A 22,207-nucleotide genomic window follows, 5' to 3' on the forward strand; every position below is an offset into this window, starting at 1 on the left:
GAATGAAGAGATCAGTTATTAATGAGATAACTCCGACTTAATACCGTTGTAATGAAGCCCTTGGCTTTATGCAAAATGTTTGGCACTTGTCAAATAGCCACTTCAATGTCCTTCCTCGCCTCTCGCTTTCCTGACAGCAGAATTAAGCTAGAACAATCTAACCCAGACATTTTCAAGCTCTGGTCTAGAATCAGTGTGGAAAATGGCTGTCTACACCCAAACACACAAACAGATGCCTTAGAGATGCATCCTATAAATCAGCATTTTAGGTGAATAGACCCTGAGCAGCTCTGTAATCACTAGACCCATTTTTCTCTGCTTATCTGAACCGTTCTTAAATTTATTTGACCATAGAATACCCTAGTTCCTATTACTGTCTTATGAATACAGGGTTCTTTGGAATACATTTTCTGAAAAATGCATGTCACTGGTACTGCCCTGTACCTTGTGGCGTATTTTGGAATAAGAATCTGTTGAGGTATAAGGAAGACCCAGCCAGAATTTTTATTTGTCCTCAGTTGTCTTGCTCCTTCAGTTAGAGCAGTAAATTTTAGATCAAGATACCAGGAAAATGGCCTTGAATTAATTCCTGCTTCATTTTGTCTTTGGCCAAGCGAAGTTGCCTAATCCTCCCCACCCTGGCAGCCGGGTGGACCTGAACGTCAGGCCCAGGCTGAGCAGGCACCCCTCCCCCAGTGGCCTGCTCACTTATTTACAAAATGGATTGCACTCCTCTTGGGTTGTAAACTGAGTGTCGTGTTGGTTGAAACCTTTAAACATATGAGCATGAAAGTTCACTGCAATCTTCTGGTCTGGTAGTAGAGTCTCCGGTTTGCGTGTTTGTTTGTTTATTTGTTTCCTCTGGATTGCAGTTACACAGCGAGCACAGGGCTTTGGAACCTAAATCACGGCGCCACTGCGGACTTCAGAAAGCTGGACGTGTGACGCCCAGGTTTCTGGGACTTCACTTCCCCTTAGCACACACGCCCTGGTCATCTGGTGCTGAGGGCTCTGCTCAAGAGGGGTGTGTTCAAGTGCCCCTTTTGTTCCTCCTTAGCAATTCACACCTTCTCCATCCTCGAGAGCCTACTTCGCTCTTTGTGTAGTTAGAGCCACAGTCCTCTCGCTTTTTGGTTCTGACCTATTTCTTATTTCTAGAAGCTCATCGGGTATGTCTGTAGAAAGGATGGAGAGTGGAATGTAGCAGAAAAAGGAATTGCACTGGATGAAGCGGAGGCCTTACTAGCTGACCATGTGACTCTGAGCAAATCGGTCACCTCTCTGCACCACGATTTGCTCATGTGTACAGTGGCTCTGGTGAGAGGCCGTGCACGCGGGGGTGCTGGGAGAACACCGGGAGTGCCCAGCGTGTAGTGTGCACAGCGCAGCGGCGACGCTTGCATAATGGGGACTGCCTCCCGGAGCATTGGTAACAGCAAATAAGACGCTGAACCGGGAAGTGTGCCTGTCACTGTTGAGAGCCATCTCTGTGAGGGCTATCAATATAACGTATGTATGTAGTTATTGCTGAAGTGTCTCACTCCGTACACCCACCTTTCCTTGGAGCCTCTTAGTCATTATAGAGAATGCTTCCCGGCTGTCAGCTCCTGTAATGACTTTGGAGTAATGTTGCGTGTACCTTTACTCCTGGACCTCACCTCCATTATATTGTCTATATTTTCTACTCCAAAGCCCTCTCCTGAATGCCAGGTCACTCTGTGTCAGGTAACACCCACAACTGAAGCAGGAAAATATCCTTCAGGGTGGAGTTTGGTGGTAGACTAGTAAGCTCCGGTTAAGTTCATAATAATTAACTGCATCTCTGACTCTGGTTAGTTACTGTGCATTTCATTTTCCCAGGAGTCACAGGGAACATGCATGTATCGAGCAGAGATTATTTGTCAGCCTTGTGTGCAGGTGTTCACACGTATTCCCATTTAAAACTCAAAACAAACAAGCACATGGGTGTTGGTGACTCCATCTGACAGACGATGAAAGCTGAGCTCAGAGAAATTAGGTAAATTGGTCTAAGTTGGCAGTGGCAGGATTTGAACCCAAGTCTGTATAATTTCAATACTCAGGTAGTATGTACATCACCTTGGAAAATAGAGATGGCTCAGGACAGATTCATTCACGTCACTGGTCGGAGAAGGAGATGGCAGGGGAAATCTGGGTGCACCTGTCTTACTCTTTCACAAATGAGGGCAGAGTGGTGTTTCTTCCGTATTTAACTGCTTATTCCGCTTAATGATTTATCCTCAAACTTAACTTCTGCTCTTGGGTTGGTCCATTTCTATTTCTACAAAATGAAAGGATCAAGCAGTCCTTACTGCATGGAAATAATGGAATTCTAGGGAACGAGTGTGGAACAGCATGTTTGAAGTTATTTGGTTGGTTGGTTGAACAAATACTGTCTAAATAGGTGGTCAAGTTCAAGGCTTAGTAGGAGTTAGAGGGCTGAGTTCTACTTAAGAAACTGAGACATGATATATTTGTCGTACTCTGTTTTCTATTTTCGGTGCCTTACTGATGTGATATCTGCAAATCCTTTGAAAAGTCACCCAGACTCTAGTGGAATAGTAGCCATACTGGAGAAAGAATTAGTACACATGGGCTTAGTCTTGATTATAATACCTGTGGGCTGTGCATCTTTGGGTGAATTTCACAATGACCCTGAAATCCACAGGGGAAATGGGAATATGAAGATAAGAGAAGAGAAAGGAAATATTGCAGAACAGAGGACGCTATGATGGAGGGAGCGAGAATAAGAAGATGGTGTAGAGCCCTGGCCGGTTGGCTCAGTGGTAGAGCGTCGGCCTGGTGTGCAGGAGTCCCGGGTTCGATTCCCAGCCAGGGCACACAAGAGAAGCGCCCATCTGCTTCTCTACCCCTCCCCCTCTCCTTCCTCTCTGTCTCTCTCTTCCCCTCCTGCAGCCAGGGCTCCATTGGAGCAAAATTGGCCCGGGTGCTGAGGAAGGCTCCATGGCCTCTGCCTCAGGTGCTAGAATGGCTCTGGTTGCAACAGAGCGACGCCCCAGATGGGCAGAGCATCACCCCTTGGTGGGCATACTGGATGGATCCTGGTCAGGCGCATGCGGTAGTCTGTCTGACTGCCTCCCCATTTCCAGCTTTGGAAAAATGAAAAAAAAAAAAGAGAGAGATGGTGTGGAAAGAGAAGGAAGTTAAGCGGGTAGACTAAGAGAGCATGCCTGTTATCTTGGAATAATCTTTTCTCTTGTTTTTCACATGGCTGCCTTCTCATCTGTCACCTCCTCCAGTTTAAATGCCACCTCCTCAGAGAAGCCCTCCCTGACCACTGGGTCTGAAAGGAATCCTGACCTCAGTTATTCTCTCACTGCATCTTGTTCATTTCCTCTATGACACTTACCACCAATGGTAACTGTGTGTTACGGGTTTGTTTCGTTTCAATTTGGGGGGTAAAGACAGACTGCCTGGGTTTGAAAACAGCTCTGTTACTTCCCAGCTGTGGACCTCAGGCAAGTTCCTAGTCACAGTTTCCTCATCTGTCACCCATGGGTTTTGTGAAGGTACATGGAGAGCTTCTGAAAACAGCTGTGTTCTTTTCAACTGATTGATTCTAGAAGGAGAGGGAGGGAGAGGGACAGAGAGAGAGAGAAACATGGATTTGTTGTTCCACTTATTTATTTAGTTTTATTTATTTATTTTTTGTGGCAGAGACAGAGAGAGTCAGAGAGAGGAACAGATAGGGACAGACAGCAGACAGGAAGGGAGAGAGATGAGAAGCATCAATTCTTTGTTGCGGCTCCTTAGTTGTTCGTTGATTGCTTTCTCATATGTGCCTTGATTCAGGGGCTATAGCAGAACGAGCAACCCCTTACTCAAGCCAGTGACCTGGGGCTCAAGCCAGCGACCTTGAGCTTCAAGTTGGTGAGCCCACGCTCAAGCCGGATGAACCCGTGCTCAAGCTGGTGAGCTCGCACTCAAGCCGGCAACCTCGGGGTTTTGAATCTGGGTCCTCCGTGTCCCAGTCCAATGCTCTATCCACTGCGCCACTGCCTGGTCAGACTGTTCCGCCTATTTTTGCACACTCATTGGATCAAACCCACAACCTTGGTGTATTGGGACTACACTCTAATCAACTGAGCCACCTGGCCAGACCATCAGCTGTGGTTTTGATTCCTATTCATTTGTCTCTGCCCTCTTCCGCATTGTAAATCCATAAGGGCTAGGATGCTGTATATTTTCCACTGAACATCCATTACCTAGTGCCTGTCTCACATATTTTAGGTACTCAACAAATATTGTTTGCATGCATGCAAAAAAAAAAAAAAAGAATGTACACAAAAAATAAGACAATACAAACAAAAATACAGAGTGACCATCAAGACCAAGTTTTCAGACTGGAGGATTCAATACATTAAAGGGTTAGGTCCGGGCATTCACCTCCTGTGGAGAACACAGCTCCAAGGAACAACATGGGGGTGGCCCCCTTTTAATAAGATGGCCCCTCCCACTGCGACCCTGGCTGTGACAGGATCCCGGGTCTCCTGGTGCAGCTACAATCTCTCGCTGCCCCGGGGAGAAAAGTTTCCCCTACTCTCCCGCAGGTTGCATGTGTGAGTGTTGTTATCCGTATTCTAGGGGGAGAAAAAAAAATCCAAACAGAAAACACAACTAAGTTATGTTTGGATGAAAAATGCATTGGGCCCCTAGGAAAAATGAGCGACGGGAGGGCCGTGCGCGCATTAGTATGGGCACGATTCCTGCGCCAGGCTGTTCCCTCCCCCGCTCGCCTCTTGCCTCACTCCTTTCATTACTCTTAGGTCTCGAGTTGAAACCCATGTTTATGTTTTCCTCTTTCCTTAGCTTGGGGCTCAGAGATGAAGACATGAAAACAAAATGAATCATGAAGAAGTTGGGGGGGGGGGAGTCGTATAAAGGGAACATAGCTCCCTATGCAGGGCGAGGGGCTGTCAGTGACTCTGCGTCACTCTGCAGGGCGTGTACACTCAAGTCATCACTGCCACCCGGACACTGCTGTCTGCCAGAACCCGGATGCTTTCCCTAGATGTCTGCAGTCCTGAGAGTGAACGCAGCCCTTTTCCTCTTGGGACTGCCAGAGTCCTGGGGATGGATGAAGCTGGGGCCCGGGGGTCTCTGGGGTCCTGTGCTTGCGGCTTAGAGTCGGTCCACCCTGCCTATATTTGCACCAGCCTTGATGCATGGCGTCTCAGCTCCCCAACCTGCTTGCCTGGAGACAGGATGGGGACTAGCTGCTGCTGCCCCCTGCTCCCCTGGTGACAAGTCTCACGAGGACCCTTAGACAGAGTTTAGGAGATGCGTGCCTGTGTTGGAGGAAGGGTGGAGGAGGAAGGGGAAGGCACAGGTGTGCTCCTAGTAGGGAGAGCTCCCTGGGTCCTCCGTCCTAAGGTCCTTTAGGGCGGAGAGCTGCCAGGAGAGCAGTGGGCAGCGGCAGCTGGTCCTCATCCTGTCTCCAAGGCTCCTTTCTCTCCGACGCCCAGTGTAGGCGCCTGTCTTTCCCACACGGTTTCTAGAGAGCTGAAGCAGCCCACCCAGGCTCTCTCCTGTTGCCCCCTTAGTCACTGTCCCCAGTGTTATTAAGCTGACTCCCAAAGTCACCTGCACTCCTGTTGTGAAATCTTTTCTGCATGAAGTCAGAACCCACACACCAGTAGGCAGACCAAAAGGGCCATGTCCCCTGTCTGGTGACATTTCTTTTTTTTTTTTTAATTAATTAATTATTTTTTTACAGAGACAGAGAGAAAGTCAGAGTGAGGGATAGACAGGGACAGACAGAGAGGAATGGAGAGATGAGAAGCATCAATCATTAGTTTTTCGTTGCGCATTGTGACACCTTAGTTGTTCATTGATTGCTTTCTCATATGTGCCTTGACCTCGGCCTTCAGACTGAGTAACCCCTTGCTTGAGCCAGCGACCTTGGGTCCAAGCTGGTGAGCTTTTGCTCAAACCAGATGAGCCAGCGCTCAAGCTGGTGACCTCGGGGTCTCAAACCTGGGTCCTCAGCATCCCAGTCCGATGCTCCAACCACTGCGCCACCGCCTGGTAAGGCTGACATTTCCATCTATAAACAGGTGGACATCATAGGATCTAGTTCATAGGGTGATTCGTGAGGATGCAGCGACATTCTTCATGTGAAGCTGGGTGCCCAAGTCTTAGTGCTGCACAAACACCATCTGTTGTTACCACTTTACAGTGACATTATGACAGTTCAGTGGATGATTTCCATGAGTCTCTCCCAGGGAGAAGCAAGTTCAGGCACTGGCGTGAGCCGAGAAAGCTTCTCGGTTGAGTTATTTTCAAACTGATTTTTCAGGGTGAGTGGGCTGTATGCACATGAACCTGGGGTGAGAGCTGAGTGTAGCGCTAACAAAGGAGACTAGCGAAGTGACAGAGAGGCCCTGGGGATGCCACGTGACGTCTGCAGAGTTTAAAAACCTTCACGGGGTGAATTGTCAGGTGTACCTGTCGGCGTCCTTAAGGTTTGCATTGAGACTGTGACTAGGAACAACAGTGTGGTAGGCTGCCTAATGCTTCCCAGCCCTGGAATTTGTGAGCGTTTCCTTATTGGGAAGAGAGGTCTTTGCAGATGAAATTAAAGTTAGATTGTGAGATGGGGAGATTAGCCTGGATTATCCTGGTGGGCCCTCAAGGAAAGCGCAAGCATCAGGAAAAGAGGGAGGCAGGAGAATGGACTCTTAGGAGGGAAGAAGGCGGTGTGATCACAGAGGCAGAGAGTGAGGCAGCCATAAGCCAAGGAATGCCAGTAAGCCCCCGGAGCTGGGGGAGTCAAGGACAGTCTGTCCACTGAACCCCCAGAGGGAGTGTGGCGCCCGACACCTTGAGTTTGGCCCAGTGAGACTGATGTGGATGTTTTGGTCTCCAGAAATGTGAGAGATTCAATTTCTGTTGTGTTTTTTTTTAAGCTTTTACTTATTTATTTTTATTGATTGCTTTTTTAAAAGAGAGACAGAGAGAGGAAGGGTGAGAGAGAGAGAGAACACAAGGGAGAGGGAGAGAGAGGAAAGCACTTATTTGTTGTTCCACTGAGTTGTGCATTCATTGGCCGCTTTTTTTTTTTTTTTGACACAGAGAGGGACAGATAAGGACAGACAGATAGGAAGGGAGAGAGATGAGAAGCATCAATTTTTCGTTGCGACAACTTAGTTGTTCATTAATTGCTTTCTCATCTGTGCCTTGACAGAAGACTACAGCAGACCGAGTGACCCCTTGCTCAAGCCAGCGATCCCGAGCTCAAGCTGGTGAGCTTTGCTCAAACCAGATGAGCCTGCACTCAAGCTAGTGACCTCGGGGTTTCAAACCTGGGTTCTCCGTGTCCCAGTCTGACGCTCTATTTACTGTGCCAGGTTATTAGCCGCTTCTTGTATGTGCCCTGAACAGGGACCAAACCCACAGCCTTGGTAATTCAGCGTTCTAACCCAGTGAGCTAACTTGCCAGGGAAATTTCTGTTGGTTGAAGCCCCAGAGTTTTTTTTTTGCTTGTTTTTGTTGTTGTTGTTGTTGTTTTTAATTTTAGTGAGAGGAAGGGAGGCACAGACAAGACTTTGGCATGAGCCCCAACCGCGATCCACTAGGCAAGCCCACTAGGGGGTGATGCTCTGCCCATCTGGGGCTGTTGCTCTGTTTCTCAGCAAATGAGCCGTTTTTTGTTTTTTGGGGTTTTTTTTAGCACCTGAGGCAGAGACCATGGTTCCATCCTCAGTGCCCAAGGCCAACTTGCTCAAACCAATCAAGCCATGGCCATGGAAGGGAAAGAGAGAAAGAGAGAGAGAGAGAGAGAAGGGGAGAGGGAGAGGGAGGAGTGAAGAAGCAGATAGTCACTTCTCCTGTGTGGCCTGACTGGGATTCACACCTGGGACTTCCCCAGGCCCAGCCGATGGTCTACCACTGAGCCAACCTGCCAGGCCCGAAGCCCCAGAGTTCGTGGCACTTTGTTGAAGCAATCAGAGAAGACAAGTGCAGATAATAATGACAACTGCATGAATGTCCAGCCCAGCCCAGGGAGAGCCGCTTAGTAGACACTCTGTCTGTGTGTGGATGGAACGACAGTGGGCAGGCTTCCTATTAGTTGCCTCTTATTTCTCGAAGCCTAGCCTCTCTCATTGGCTCTCCCTGCCTTGGTTTTTCTGTGGTGAAGGCAAAAGAGCAGCCATGCTCTGTAGCCATGGTGACCAGAATCCAGCTTTGGAGGCCGAAGTCAGGAAAGACCTGTCCAACCAACCGAACTCATGAAGTTCCCATGTCACGTCTCTTCTGTGGTCTCGCAGAATGTGTTTGAACAGGACCTCAATGTCACTGAGACCATAATCTTTCTGTTTCCCATGACAACCTGGTGCTCTCCAGAGGAAGAGATGCTGAAAGTGGACAGGGGCATGGGTGTAATGGGATTCTGGCCCTGTGCCTATTTCATACCCACTCTCATTGGTTATGCATATTTCTAACTCTGCACAGAGCCATGTTTGAAGAAATGATTCTGTTTTAAAAGCACAGTTTGGAAACTGCTAACTGGCATATCAAGCTCATCCCACTTACTCTGTAGGTCAGGAAACAGGGACCCAGTCAGGGGAATCAAATGACCAAATATGCCTAGTTAGTTAGTGGCAGCAGGAGTTAAAAGAGGTCTCTAGGGCCTTGGCCGGTTGGCTCAGTGGTAGAGCGTCGGCCTGGCGTGCAGGAGTCCCAGGTTCAATTCCCCGCCAAGGCACACAGGAGAAGCGCCCATCTGCTTCTCCACCCCTCCCCCTCTCCTTCCTCTCTGTCTCTCTCTTTCCCACCTGCAGCCGAGGCTCCATTAGAGCAAAGTTGACCCGGGCCCTGAGGATGGCTCTGTGGCCTCTGCCTCAGGCACTAGAATGGCTCTGGTTGCAACAGAGCAACGCCCCAGATGGGCAGAGCATCACCCCCTGGTGGGCAGAGCATCACCCCCTGGTGGGCGTGCCAGGCGGATCCCGGTCGGGTGCATGCGGGAGTCTGTCTGACTGCCTCCCCGTTTCCAGCTTCAGAAAAAAAAAAAAAAAAGAGGTCTCTGGACATCTTTTCCTGGCACTGAAAGCCCAGTTCTAAGCCACCAGCTGACATGTGAGGGAGGGTGGTTCAGAGGTAGGACTCACTTTGGGAAATGCCAACTCCCTGATAGCTAGTCTTTCCCAAGATCTCCACACTTCCCACAGGCTTTTCCCCACCCTCGCCACAGAACATCTAATTATCCCACCGAGCACGTGCCATTTTTCTTTCATTTTTCACTCAAGAAAACCGAGGGTTAGGCAGAGCTCAGTGACTTGGCAACAGTCAAGCAGCTGGAGGTGGCAGAGTCCGAGACTCAAACTCCTGACCATCTGGCACTTTAGCTCAGATGCCCTTTTATCTTGGAACCTGGCTGTCACTGTCACAGAATGCCAAAGCCATTGTGGCGGTGGCCTGTCCAGGGACCTGTGTCCAGTTAACAACAGGTAATGAATAGCCGCATGCCGCTCTGTGATATGTGACAGGGAACGGAGATGCAAAGTATTACCTCTTCATCCATGGGGAGAGGGGGTGGGTGACCGAGTCTCCGTCGGGCCATCCGTGAAGAAATAGCCGTGGCTGCCGCCACAGACTTGGGTCCACACTTCACTCTGAGTCAAACAGCTCATATATTCTTGTTTCCCTCCATGAAGGATGCACTCAAGCAATTGAAAACAGCTCTGGGACAATCTTGTTCCATTAGGTCTAATGGAATTGGGTGTTTGTGGCACACAGGATATGCTGCTGTTTTGCAGAAGCAAGGTGAGGTTTCCCATCACCCTGAGGATGGATAGGACGTGAAATGAACTCAGGGCACTCTCGCTTCATCACCATGGAGCTAGCGGGTCGCGTTAGGCGATTTGGGAGCCAAATGCATTCTCCGTCTCTGCTTCGTAGCCTCCTTTTCCTTGCATTTCTCTCTTTGCTAATAAGTTGGGTGGCGAGAGGCCCATGTACAAAGCCCCCCCCCCCCGCCCCGTGAAAGAATTCATCGTGCTGTTTAAGGAAACGTCACTGCTGATTGGAATGTCAGGACCCCGCTCTGAACGTGGCATGGTCTTTCTCCTGATTGTTTGCTACTGGACCGTTGTTTTGCTTGGTTTTATTTCTCCTTCCTTGTCTTCCCCTTTCTGTTTTCTTAACCCCCTGCTCCGAGGAACAGGAAAGTTTCTGCCTCCAGCGCGGAGGCTGTGTCTGTCTCTGTCTCTCACCATCTGTCTGTGTTTCTTCGTCTCTTGTGTGTGAAAATGTTTTGGCAGATCGTTCCTGTCTCCGGGAATAAAGTGCCCGTGACAGAGCGAAACGCAGCGGCCGGAGAGGAAACTGTTTGATTCATGAGCACTGGCTCTCTCCAGGGCCCATTTCTATCTAGCCGGACTGTTTTCTTCTTTCTTTCTGTCCTCGCTGTCATTGAATTGTTTCCTCCTCAGAGCATGACATGAGATTTCCTTGCTCAAGGACTTTAAGAGACACAGAGTGTTCCATCTCATGCCATGTGAGAGCAACAGTGGTTCCCAGAGGTCATCCTCTCTCTCTCTCTCTCTCTCTCTTCACTCCAACCTCAATCAAGGATCATCTTGGGTCTCTAGAGAAGCCAGCATCATAATGCCAGGCCTCCTCTGGAGATCTCCCCCTGGTTGCCATGGGCAACAGGCTGTGCAAAGGCCCTGAGGTGTTATCTAGCTATGGTCCAGCCTGTGTATGTTGCCTGATGGGTAGTCTGAGGCCCAGAGAGGTCAAGGTCACATGTAATGGCTGCCCAAGGTCACACATACTAGCTGGTTGAGGCGGGCCTTGCTTTTCCTTCCCACCTCATCGTGTAGACATAAAGGGTTGCAGGTGCCTTGTAGAAACAGTAACACCATGCCTTTTAAGGCAGTTTACAGCTATATAGCACCTCCCTGCCCGTGAACTCATCTGACCAGGGTGGCAGTGACTCTGTGAGACAGACAAAGACTATCATTAACGTCTCCTTTCTGCAGAGATAGGAAGTGAGGAGAGCTGTCCCCAGTGACAAACACACCCAAGACGGGGCAGACCAGACTCCTGCTCTGTGGGCTGGGACCCTTTGCTTCTGCTGCGGCTGTTGTGGCTTCAGTTCCCACACAGGGTTTAGCGTGATAGAGACTGGTAACCATGCACCAATGAACTGATTCTTTCAAGGGTGAGGAAGACATTTTGCAGGGTGTACAGGACCATTTTCTTCTCTAGCCACTCTTCCTGCCAGCCTAATATCTCCTTACCCAGGGCTAACTCCCCTTCTCTCCATATCACTTGCCCTTGCCATGGAGGGTGTGGGCAGGGGAGGGTGGTATGATGTCTCAGGAGGATAGTCATTTGTACTTACTGTCCAGGGTACAAAGTCCAAAAATTCTACTCTGGGCTCTGCATCTCAATAATATGCTATAGCATCAGCTGGGGCCTTCTCTCTCTTAAAAAAATAATAATAATTGTTGGCTTTAGAAAATATTTCCAGACTTAACAGATCAGTGCATTAAAGTCTGTAAATATTTGATCAGCATGTGGTCCTCAGAGAGGCTCTTGACAGAACAGCTGAGTGGGTATATGTACCTCTCTCTTCCTTTCTCCTTCTTCATTCACCTTCCTCCCCTACTCACCCCAAACATTTGGGTAATCTATTTACTAATGAACTCAGTATTAATGTATCCATTTTTCTCTGTTAGTGTCAGACTTCATTAGGAAACAAGGGAGGCCTGACATTAATTGTATGAAAAATGGGTCTCAGGGAAGCTGTTGGTTCTTGCTTCTTAATACAGAAAAAGTTTCTCCAGATAAAAAGCATGACGTTTCTCTGCTGGTCCGGCGATGACGTTGGTGACGTGGCAGCAGCAGACTGAGTGTGTGTGTGACTCAGCGGACCTTCCGGAGTGGGAGACGGTCCCCTTGCCTCCTCCTCCTGCCTGGAGAGTACACGGACCCTACGCACCCTGCGGGTCTCAGCTCCGGCGTCGTGTGTGGCTTGCGGAAAGGGCGCGCGCTGCGGCGTCAGCCTCCCTGAAGATCCTATCCAGACCTTCAAAAGTTCTGTGACCCGGAGCAAATTCATGTCCCTTCTCTGAACCTCAGTTTCCTCATACCCGATTGTTAAGGGACAAAAGAAGCTTTTACGACATCCTAGCCGGGAGCCAGGACTGCCTGAATCCTGCCATGACCGGTATCGCCTCTCCTCCTGAGGGACCCGCGATCACCTGGAGGGACCCTCGCAGAGCTCGGGGTAAGGCTGGGCTGAAGCCGGCAGTGTGAGCAGCAGCCCCAGCGGAGTCTGCCCGTCTTCAGCGCCATCTCCCGGCTGGGCCAGATCGGTCGGGCTAGCGGTCTGCCTGTCCTCTGGGTAGCTGCCGGAACTCACAAGGTTAATGAGAGGGAGCCGTCAAAGCCGGGTGATTGAATTTACCAACCTGTGTGCGGGGTCAGGGGATCTAGAAAAAGGGGTTCCTGTGGGCAGCTGGGTCCTTCAGTTTTGTGTCCTGTTATACAAAGTGAAGGTGATCCGATCGTTTCCGTCGGTCTCACGGTGCCGCTTGAGAGCTGACCCTCAGCAGATTATTGGAAGGGATGGGCGAGAGCAGAAGCTCTTTCCCCTACAGTTATCTCATGTGGTTAATTCATCTTACTGTTAAAAGTAAGTAAAAGGATGAACAGAGAACGTGTAGTGCAATATGCCAAGCAAAGCACATAGTGGTTGTGCAGCAAAGAGAGCACGCGTCTGCCGGTAGGTCCGCCCAGATTGTCCCCTCTCCTTTCTCTGGGCTGACACCAGTGCATGTGTCACTTTCTACTGTGTCTCTGAGTGTGTTGTGGGGATCATCTGTTTCCCCGAATTAGTTGCTAAACCCCTTAGGACAAGGATCCTATCTTATATGTGCCCAGCACCTGCCAGGCATGCTGAGAGAGTTTTTGGAAAGATTTACAGACGGTTGGATGGATGGATGAATGGATGGACGCATAGATAAATGGATAGGAGCTGTGGAGTTGAGTGCTTCTATGCTTACAGAAGGGAGGTCTTAGTCGCAGATCTAAAAAGAAATAGAGGCTCAGTGGGCATGTGTTATTTGGGGAATTACAAGGTTGGGGAGACACGTCTGTTAAGGTCATGTTGAACATGGAAATGGCTCGGGATATTAGATATTCTAAAGGGTAATTTGAGTAGAAAACAGTTTTTTTAAAAAGGAATCAAATATTACATAGATGACTAGAAGCCTCACTTTTCCATTTTCTAATCCTCCAATTCTCTCCAGGTGGTCTGTGAAGATAAGAAGATAATTAGGAAGCATTACACATTGGGAAATGGTGATAGATAGATAGATAGATAGATAGATAGATAGATGATACATCTTCATTGGGTTCCTTGTTTATTTTTTCATACGAGTAAGAACAGAATTAGATTCAAATAAATGCATGGAATATGGATTTTTGATAACACTTCAGCTGCATGAGGGAAGATGAGCCAACTTATTATATTCATTAGGTTGGCTGCCCAAGTTCATGAGCACCTGCTCAGCCAACTGCTGACCACCCCTGTGCCTCGGATGTTAGGTTAGCTGTTTGGCTCCTGCTTCGCCCTTTGACTGTGAGCTCACTCTGTGTCTCACACGGTCTTGTCACTCAAAACAGAGCCTCCACTTGTTGGATATTGGCAGAGAGGGTCCCTACCTTTTTTTCCCTTGTGCTGTCTCATATCTGTATCATCAAAGGAAAAATTGCACGTCCTGGAGTTGTGTACAGACTACATTCATAAGTCGTTTCACCTCTAGAAAGTAACTGTCTCTCTCTCTCTCTCTCATCCTCAGTATCTTCATCTGAAAATGGGGGCACTGCTTAGTTCAGGGGTTGTTAAGAGAATTGAATGAAATAATTCTTGCAGACTACTGAATCTAGTGCCAGGCAAAGTCAGGCACATGGTTGTGGGCAACATATGGTTCATGATAGGGAAATGAAAATGACCTTTCTTTACATTGCTCTCTGTTCAGAGTGCTCAGAGAATGTTATGGTGGGCCTAATGTGCAGGAGGTTTTATCTCTAGAACCCAGAAGTCAAGATCATTGCCCTGCAACTAAATAATTTTAATTTCTTGACTAAGCCATTGAACTTATGGCTGCCTTCCCCCCATTGGCCTCTACGGACCCATACATGCAATTGGAATTACCTATTTCATGGTAATTGGTTGTGACCAACAGAGGTGCGCCCAGGGAATATGTTGATTTCTTGGATCCCACACATTAAATGTGATTTGCATATATGCATTTTTAAAACCTATTTTCATTAATTAGATATTAGCATTACTTATTCTTACTCATGTGTTTATTTATTTATATTGCTCCTCTTTCCAAAAATAATGTTAGATGGCTTATTTATTTTATTTATGCAAACTGTGACAGCTAGCAGCTACATCGCTAAGGGGAGAAATGGAAGATGTCTACTTTTAGATATGTATCTAATGGTGTTTTGCAATTCTCTTTAAATTCACCCTTTGTGGCAAAACTTTTCACAATGGCCAAGGCTTGCCGATGAGGGAGAATGAAATGACGTGGCCCCTAGCCAGTCACAGACACTTATGGACCTGAACTTCTAAGTGGAGAACAGAGGTGTGGGATGGGGGACATCTGGAAAGTGGGAAGAGTAATGGGCCAGGTGTTTTAGTGCCAGAGGAATCAGACGTCCTAGACGAGGTCAGGAATATCGTGGAAAGCCTAGGCCGGCCAGAGCCTGGTTGGCAGTGAGTTAGTGGAGCTGGTATGATGCTTGCAAAACACTCTGCACAAAGCAGCACAGAATAAATATGCAATAATATTATTACTCCCAGGGATCTGGAGACTGAGAAGGGCTCGCCCTAGGACAGGAGGAGGTAAGGACCAAGGAAAATCTCTTCTCTGGCCCCGTGGGGAAGCAGAGAGGCAGGTGCCGACTGGCCCCGTGGGGAAGCAGAGAGGCAGGTACTGCCTGGCCCTGTGGGGAAGCAGAGAGGCAGGTACTGCCTGGCCCTGTGGGGAAGCAGAGAGGCAGGTACTGCCTGGCCCTGTGGGGAAGCAGAGAGGCAGATGCTGCCTGGCCCCGTGGGGAAGCAGAGAGGCAGGTGCCGACTGGCTGGGTTCCAGAGCCCTGAAGCCCTGGCTTCCCCTTTTCACCTCTTGAAGAACTTTCTTTAATTCTTCTGAGATCTCCCCAGCTGAGTGTCAAGGAAACAAAGAGCAAATTAAACTAGGCAGGAGGAGGGGTGGAGGTTAATTTGTATAAAACATGAGTGACAGCTCACAAATGGATTATTCTCCATGCAGTCTCTTGGGAGCATGTGTGTGTGTGTGTGTGTGTGTGTGTGTGTGTGTGCGCATGCACACACACTCACCAGCCAGGTATGTATCTTCTTCAAACTCTTCCTACAGCCCTTGGTTAATGGACAGACTTAGAAAAGAGCAGAAAGGGCAGATTTCTGTGTACCTGGTGGTCTTTCTTTTTTTTTTCTTTCCGGACCTCCTGCCTCTTTAAGCTGCCTACACTGGCTGCCAATTTGCTCAATGGAGCTGTCGTGTATTGTTAACATTGTCAGGATTTATGAGTATTGCTGTGTGCCTGGAATAATTTCTTTTCCTTTTCTTTCTTTTCTGTTTCTGCCCAAAGAGCAGTATGGAGTGGGAATAGTGAGACTTCAGCTTGGGGTGCAGATGGCCGTGGGTTCTAGTCTTACCCCTGACGCTGCCATGCCGTGGGGGGATGGGCAGGTCCCTGTTCCTATCCTGCTCTGCGTTCTCTGCCTGTACTGTCAGCGGGGATGATTTTTAACGAGACTGTGGCTCCCGGTTTTTATGACTATCAACTGAAAAGGTTGCTCATTCAGAGAAGAGCAAGACTGTGAGAAATTCTGTTCTCCATTTTGACCCTCAGTTTCTCCATCAGCAAAATAGTCATAGGGATCGAGTTAAAGGGCCCTCGCCGGTCTAATTTAATATGAAGGTTAGTAAGATGGCCTCCCTACAATCCGGGTGCAATGCCAGCTGTTGGCAGTCAAAGTCAGCAGAGACCCACACCATTTCAAACACAGGATATGTCTGTCCCAGGTCAATCTGCCCCTATATTTTGTTAGCTTGGCTTTCCTCACAGGTGTGTGGGGGAGTATATTGTGTATATTGTGTTCAAGCCTAGTATCCTAGTACTTTCCCCCAACACTGGAACTTGAGGTAGAGAAGGCAATTCAGAAAATCATGGCAGAAAATTTGGGAGATCATCATTGCCTCAGTTTTCTTTTGAGTACTTCCTGAGTGCCTCCTGTTTCAGTCATCACTCTCCATGCTAGGAACCCTGAGAGATCCAGCCAGAGACGTAAGGAGCCTTGAAAGGAACACAGTAAACAAGCCGATGAGTACATAAGCATTGACGTTTAAGAGGAGGGGAAGGGCGATGAAGAAAATAAAGCAGGGTAAGATGACAGAGTGCCCCGGAGTGCGGGGTGGGGGTTGCTATTTTAGGTAGTGTCATCAGGAAAACTGGGCCAGCAAGTGGCCCTTGAACAGAGACTGGCCACATGAGAAAAATGAGCCATAGGGAGGTCTGGGGGGGAAAGAACATCTCGAGGAGAGGCAGTGGTGAGTGTAAAGCCACCAGAGTTGAGGCACGCTTGGTGTGGGAAAGAGATTTAACTCGGAGGCCCCAGTGGTGGCCGGAGGTAGGTGAGGAAAGGGAGTCAGGTGGGGACAAGCAGAGTGAGCGCAGGGAGGGCGGGAGTCGGGCTGGCTCTGCTCACTGTCACTGTCCACTCTACTGCCGGAGGAAGCCCTGGCTCTGCTCACTGTCATCGTCCTCTCTGCTGCTGGAGGAAGCCCTGGCTCTGCTCACTGTCATCGTCCTCTCTGCTGCCAGAGGAAGCCCTGACATGCACTCCTCCTGGGATCTTTGCAGTATCTCCCAGGATGAACAGTGCTGTCCCCACGTTGCAAATAAAGGGAAGTCTCAAAGAAGGGACCGACTTAGCCTCGACTCAGAGGTGAATGGGTGGAAGCTGGAACTGGAAGCGGCCCTGTCTGACTCCCAGCGCACTGCTTCCCACCCAGTGACACTGCCATTCCTGCCAAAGTGCTGAGGAGGGACCGCTTTCCTCATGGTAGCCGGTCCCTGGGGAGAGGAAGGACTGTGGGGAAGAAGTCTGTCTGGGGCAAGAGACAGCAAACGGTGCCCCTCCCCCCACCTGTTTCACTGGAAGACAGCCATGCCTCTTTTATGTACTGTCTGCTGCTGCTCTCCCACCACAGTGGCCGAGTTCATTGCTAAGGAGACCATATGGACTGCAAAGCCAAAGGTATTTGCCATCTGGCCCTTTCCAGAGAAGCCAGCCGACCTCTGCTTGTGAACCTGAGGTGGTGAGCAGAACCGAGTTCTCTGGCCTCGTCTCCGTGCGCCAGGCCATCCGTCTGCAGTAAGCGGCACCTGCGATTCAGAGAGGGCGGGAAGCTGGCCTCCTGCCTGGCGCTGATATCAGCTCAGCACTGTGACTCAAAGAGACCTTCCCCCCCCCTCCTCTCCTTCGTTATCTTATGCTTAACACAGGAGGGCTGGGCAAGATCAGGGCCTTCCAAATGATCTTAGCAATATTTTTAATTAAAATCTTAGGTGGAAGCCCAGTATCTAAAATCGAACTTTAAAACGGCTCAGGCTGACGTAGGGTGGTGAACGCAGAACACAACGTGCAGATGACGTGTTGGAGAGCTGTGCACCCGAAAGCTGGGCTGGCCCGACGCGTTTAATCAAAAACGAGATAAAACTGCTCTAACGAAACCTACTCAGCTCCCCGCGGTGGCCCCTGAGCACCTTCAGGGGCGTCTTTAGGGCGTGGCTCTCGGAGAGCAGTTTGAGAGCCATGAAATGAGACCGTTTCGGGGTCTGCTCCAGCGCTCACTCTCGGTGTGTGTTATGAACGCGGGCGGCGGCCTCGTCTGTGCAGATGTTGAGAGAATCAGTTTTCCTCTCTGTAAAATAAGTTCTTCTTCGGGAAGAGGAAACATGGTTTTTCCTCTCTGGGGCAGAATTTCCTCACATAGGAAGTGAGAACAGTCACCTGCACCTCACAGAACCATCTGAGAACTGAACGAGGTGCCCATGCCAAGAGCCAGGTGACGACCAGGCGGAAGAAACGAGAGTTGGGAGCCTTCCAGACATGGGTTCAGGCAACACATCTTTGTTTAAAAAAACAAAAAAACAGCTCTATTGAGGTGTAATTCACATACTGCATAATTCGCCCATTAAGAGTGTCTAATTCAATGGATTTCACGGTATTCACGGCCATGCGCAACCATCACCGGTCAATCTTAAGCATTGTATCACCTCAAAAGGAAGCCCTATATACCCTTTCGCTAACACCTCCCTGAGCAATCACTAACCTGCTTTCTGGACATTTAATGTTAGCGGAATCCTACACTGTGTAGTGTTTTGCACCTGGCTTCTTTCACGTATGTTTCCAAGGTTCATGTGTGTTGTATCCTGTATCACTACTTCTTTCCTTTATAAGACCATCCAGTCTTCCTTCGGTGAGGTAGCCTGTTGGCTATTGTAAAGAATGCTGTTATAAACACTCGTGGGTCAGTTTGTGTGTAGGCAGGCATCGGCTCTTGCCTTGGGCAAGTAGCTTCAGCTCTCTGAACCTCTTTCTTTCCCCATCTGCCCGGCAGGCTGAGCCTCCACACTCGTGGGCTGGTGGGCGAGGGTGACGAGGGAACACATGGCAGTCCCTGCAGCCTGGAGGCTGACAGGGAGTAGATAGCTGATAAGTAGCTGTTTACTATTATTATGAGGCAAAGCAGCTTCTCACAGACAAAACAAGACAAAACAAGAGTTCCTCTCTTCTCTTCTTCTCCTTTGGTGTTAATTCTAGAGACTCGTTGGTGGCAGGGAGCTGCTCCCCTATAATGAGTCTTACATTTCCAGCTTCTGAGGTTCTATCTGTTTCAGACAGAAGCCGAGGAGCCTGCCCAGTGAAGTCTGAAAGGAAATTAGCATCTTAGAATATGTGTGAAAATTAAATGGAGCATGAATGGAGGGCTGTTAAGGAGAGAGGGACTAGGAAGGCGGTAGAAAGAACATAATTATCTTTTCTCTTTCCAAATTTAAAAGGGCAAAGAGACCCTACGTGTTTTCTGCAGCGAAATCCAGACATTGAACTCACAGATCCAGGTTCCTCCCCCACTCCCTTGATTGGCTTTCGGTTCAATGTTCAAATGCGTTTCAGGAAGGGAAGGCATATCAGGAATGTGCTGGTAAGTACAGTGTTTCACGTGTACCCACAATAAGCCATGTGCTTAGTGGACACTAGTCATTATTCATCAGGTATTTATCAAGCATTTACTGTGTATAAGTTAATTTCTGCTAGTGTTGTTGGAGAGATAAGCCCGTGTGGACAGGCAGACACGGCCCTTCCTCCATGAGGGTACAGCTTATCTTATTTAATCATTCAGAGCCCCATTTCACGGATGAGAACACTGAGGCTCAGTCAATTTAAAAGCTTAAAGTTGTCTAGTAAATGGGAGAACCCTGTTGGACTTTGTGTCTGTCTCCAAAACCCTTGTTCTTCCTGTTAAACCACACTGTTTGGGGATAAACAAGGCATAGGAAATGTGGCTCCTGCTCTCTAGACACCTGTGGTCTCCACTATCTAATTCCTTCCCCCTGTGTTAGTATTGATTCAGCTACGAGTGACAGAAAATCTAGCGTGCCAGTGGCTTAGACAAGATAGATGCTTGTTTCTCTCGTAGGCATACCAGGCTTTAGGACACTGTGTCAGGGACTCAGGGTTCTTTTATCTTGTTGCTTTGCTGTGCCTATGTATTATACGTGGCCCGCATGCCCAAATTCACTTCTTAGACCAATGTGACTGTCCCAGCAAAATCCATTGTGCCCAGATTCTAGCCACGTGAAGGACAAAAGTGTAGGACTGGGGTCCCCAAACTTTTTACACAGGGGGCCAGTTCACTGTCCCTCAGTCTGTTGGAGGGCCGGACTATAAAAAAACTATGAACAAATCCCTATGCACACTGCACATATCTTATTTTAAAGCAAAAAAGCAAAATGGGAACAAATACAATATTTAAAATAAAGAACAAGTAAATTTAAATCAACAAACTGACCAGTATTTCAATGGGAACTGTGGGCCTGCTTTTGGCTAATGAGATGGTCAATGTGCTCCTCTCACTGACCACCAATGAAAGAGGTGTGGCGGGGGCCGGATAAATGGCCTCAGGTGGCCGTAGTTTGGGGACCCCTGGTGTAGGAGAAAGGCATGTCTGCTGGCTTCAGGAATTTCCTGCAAGTTCAGCTAAGTTCTGCTTATATCCCTTTAGCCAGGACTCTGGTTTCTAGTCACAGCTAGCTCCAAGGGAAGGCGGAAGTGGCCCAACTAAACTTAGGAGGTCCTGGTACTACTGAAGGGAAGGCTGTGTTTGGTGGGCAGGGTGGGGCATGGGCCCTCTCTGCTGTGCACGCTCTCTCTCTTTCCTCTCTCCTTGTATTCAACGAGGCTGACACCAGGCAAAGGTAGACGGTGAGGAGTGGGCAAGGAAAGGCTTAGCTAGGCTGGAGGCAGGGTCTTACACCAAAGGTCAAGCTGAGGAGTTGCAGTCAGGATGGGGGATGTGAGCTCTTGGCCCCTTTATGCCCCCCTCTCTTCCATTCTGTTGCGCTGGACTCGCTGACCAGCCTTCAGGGAGCCTTGTGGGGACCCCTGTAGGGGGTTTTGGAGAGGGATGCAGGGTGAAGAGCTTCGCTCTGGGTTTTCGTTCATCCCCACCATGGGCTAAGCTTCGTCTCTGTGTCTTGGCTAGGCTCACTTCTGAGCACGTCAGCGGGGTTTGCCAAAGCCGTCGGCGGAGTGTGCAGAATGAGCCGGAGTTCCTTCCCCTCTCTAGGTCTCAGAACGTTTCCCTCTTGGGAACTGCCTGGAACGACCTCCTGGGAAAGTGTCATGGGAACAGCCAGAATCACGTGGGTCGTCTCTCCCTCGGGGACATTATAGCCACATCAGCTGATCTCGTGCTGACAGGGAAGCGGTAGGTACAGAGACGCGAGTCCTCCAGTGGGTGCACAGCGGGTGAGAGCCAGGGCAGTGGAGGACAGAGACCTGGGCTTAAGTCCCTGTTCTGCCTGTGACTGGCGACTTTGGCGAAACCACCTAACCCCTCTGAGTCCCAGTTCTCTGCTGAGAAATAGGAAGGGTAACTTCGCGGGGAAGTTTGAGAATGAAAAGGGGCGGTGCGTTAGAAGTGTCCAGCACATGCTGCTAGGACAGCATGTGCTTAAAAATGATTGTCATGGCCCTGGTCGGTTGGCTCAGCGGTAGAGCGTCGGCCTGGCGTGTGGGGGACCCAGGTTCGATTCCCGGCCAGGGCACACAGGAGAAGCGCCCATTTGCTTCTCCACCCCCCCCCCTTCCTCTCTGTCTCTCTCTTCCCCTCCCGCAGCCAAGGCTCCATTGGAGCAAAGATGGCCCGGGCGCTGGGGATGGCTCCTTGGCCTCTGCCTCAGGCGCTAGAGCAGCTCTGGTCGCGGCAGAGCGACACCCCGGAGGGGCAGAGCATCGCCCCCTGGTGGGCAGAGCATCGCCCCCTGGTGGGCGTGCCGGGTGGATCCCGGTCGGGTGCATGCGGAAGTCTGTCTGACTGTCTCTCCCCATTTCCAGCTTCAGAAAAATACAAAAAAATAAAATAAAAATAAAAATAAAAGTGCCCACAGCCCCTCTCTTCCCCTGCCCTCCAGGTTCCCCTCCACTGGGCACGGGGCTCTGAGAGCTAGCATCTTGTGCCCCTGACTTTGGAGAAGGAAGTGAATGCCTACAGCCCCTCTCTGCCCCTGGGCACGGGGCTCTGAGAGCTAGCATCTTGTGCCCCCTGACTTTGGAGAAGGAAGTGAATGCCCACAGCCCCTCACTTCCCCTCCACTGGGCATGGGGCTCTGAGAGCTAGCCTCTTGGGCCCCGGGACTTTGGAGAAGGGAGTGAATGCCCACAGCCCCTCTCTTCCCCTGCCCTCCAGGCTTCCCCTCCTTTGTCTTTTAGTTGATTGAAAACAACAGGGTTTCTTCTCCCCCTTTCTTGGTGCTTCTCCTTCTTCCTGCCTTCCTTCAAAACCCAACCCTAATTCAGCCTGACCCACCAGTGACAGGGACCTTG

At 49.5% G+C, this 22,207-nt stretch overlaps 1 protein-coding gene across 5 annotated transcripts in view; it reads left to right on the top strand.

Moving 5' to 3' along the window:
* Positions 1-22,207, top strand: part of ASTN2 (astrotactin 2) — an 886,721-nt gene that overhangs the window by 67,288 nt on the left and 797,226 nt on the right. The window contains exon 1 of one of the 5 annotated variants that reach the window (XM_066256391.1): positions 9,656-9,660. The exons of the other annotated variants lie outside the window; for them this stretch is intronic. The gene's annotated coding sequence lies outside the window, so the exon portion shown is untranslated. Of the gene's footprint in view, positions 1-9,655; positions 9,661-22,207 lie in introns of those variants that run through there. 5 annotated transcript variants of the gene reach the window in all.

The sequence above is a fragment of the Saccopteryx bilineata genome, chromosome 2, assembly GCF_036850765.1.
Source record: "Saccopteryx bilineata isolate mSacBil1 chromosome 2, mSacBil1_pri_phased_curated, whole genome shotgun sequence".
NCBI classification, from domain to species: domain Eukaryota; kingdom Metazoa; phylum Chordata; class Mammalia; order Chiroptera; family Emballonuridae; genus Saccopteryx; species Saccopteryx bilineata.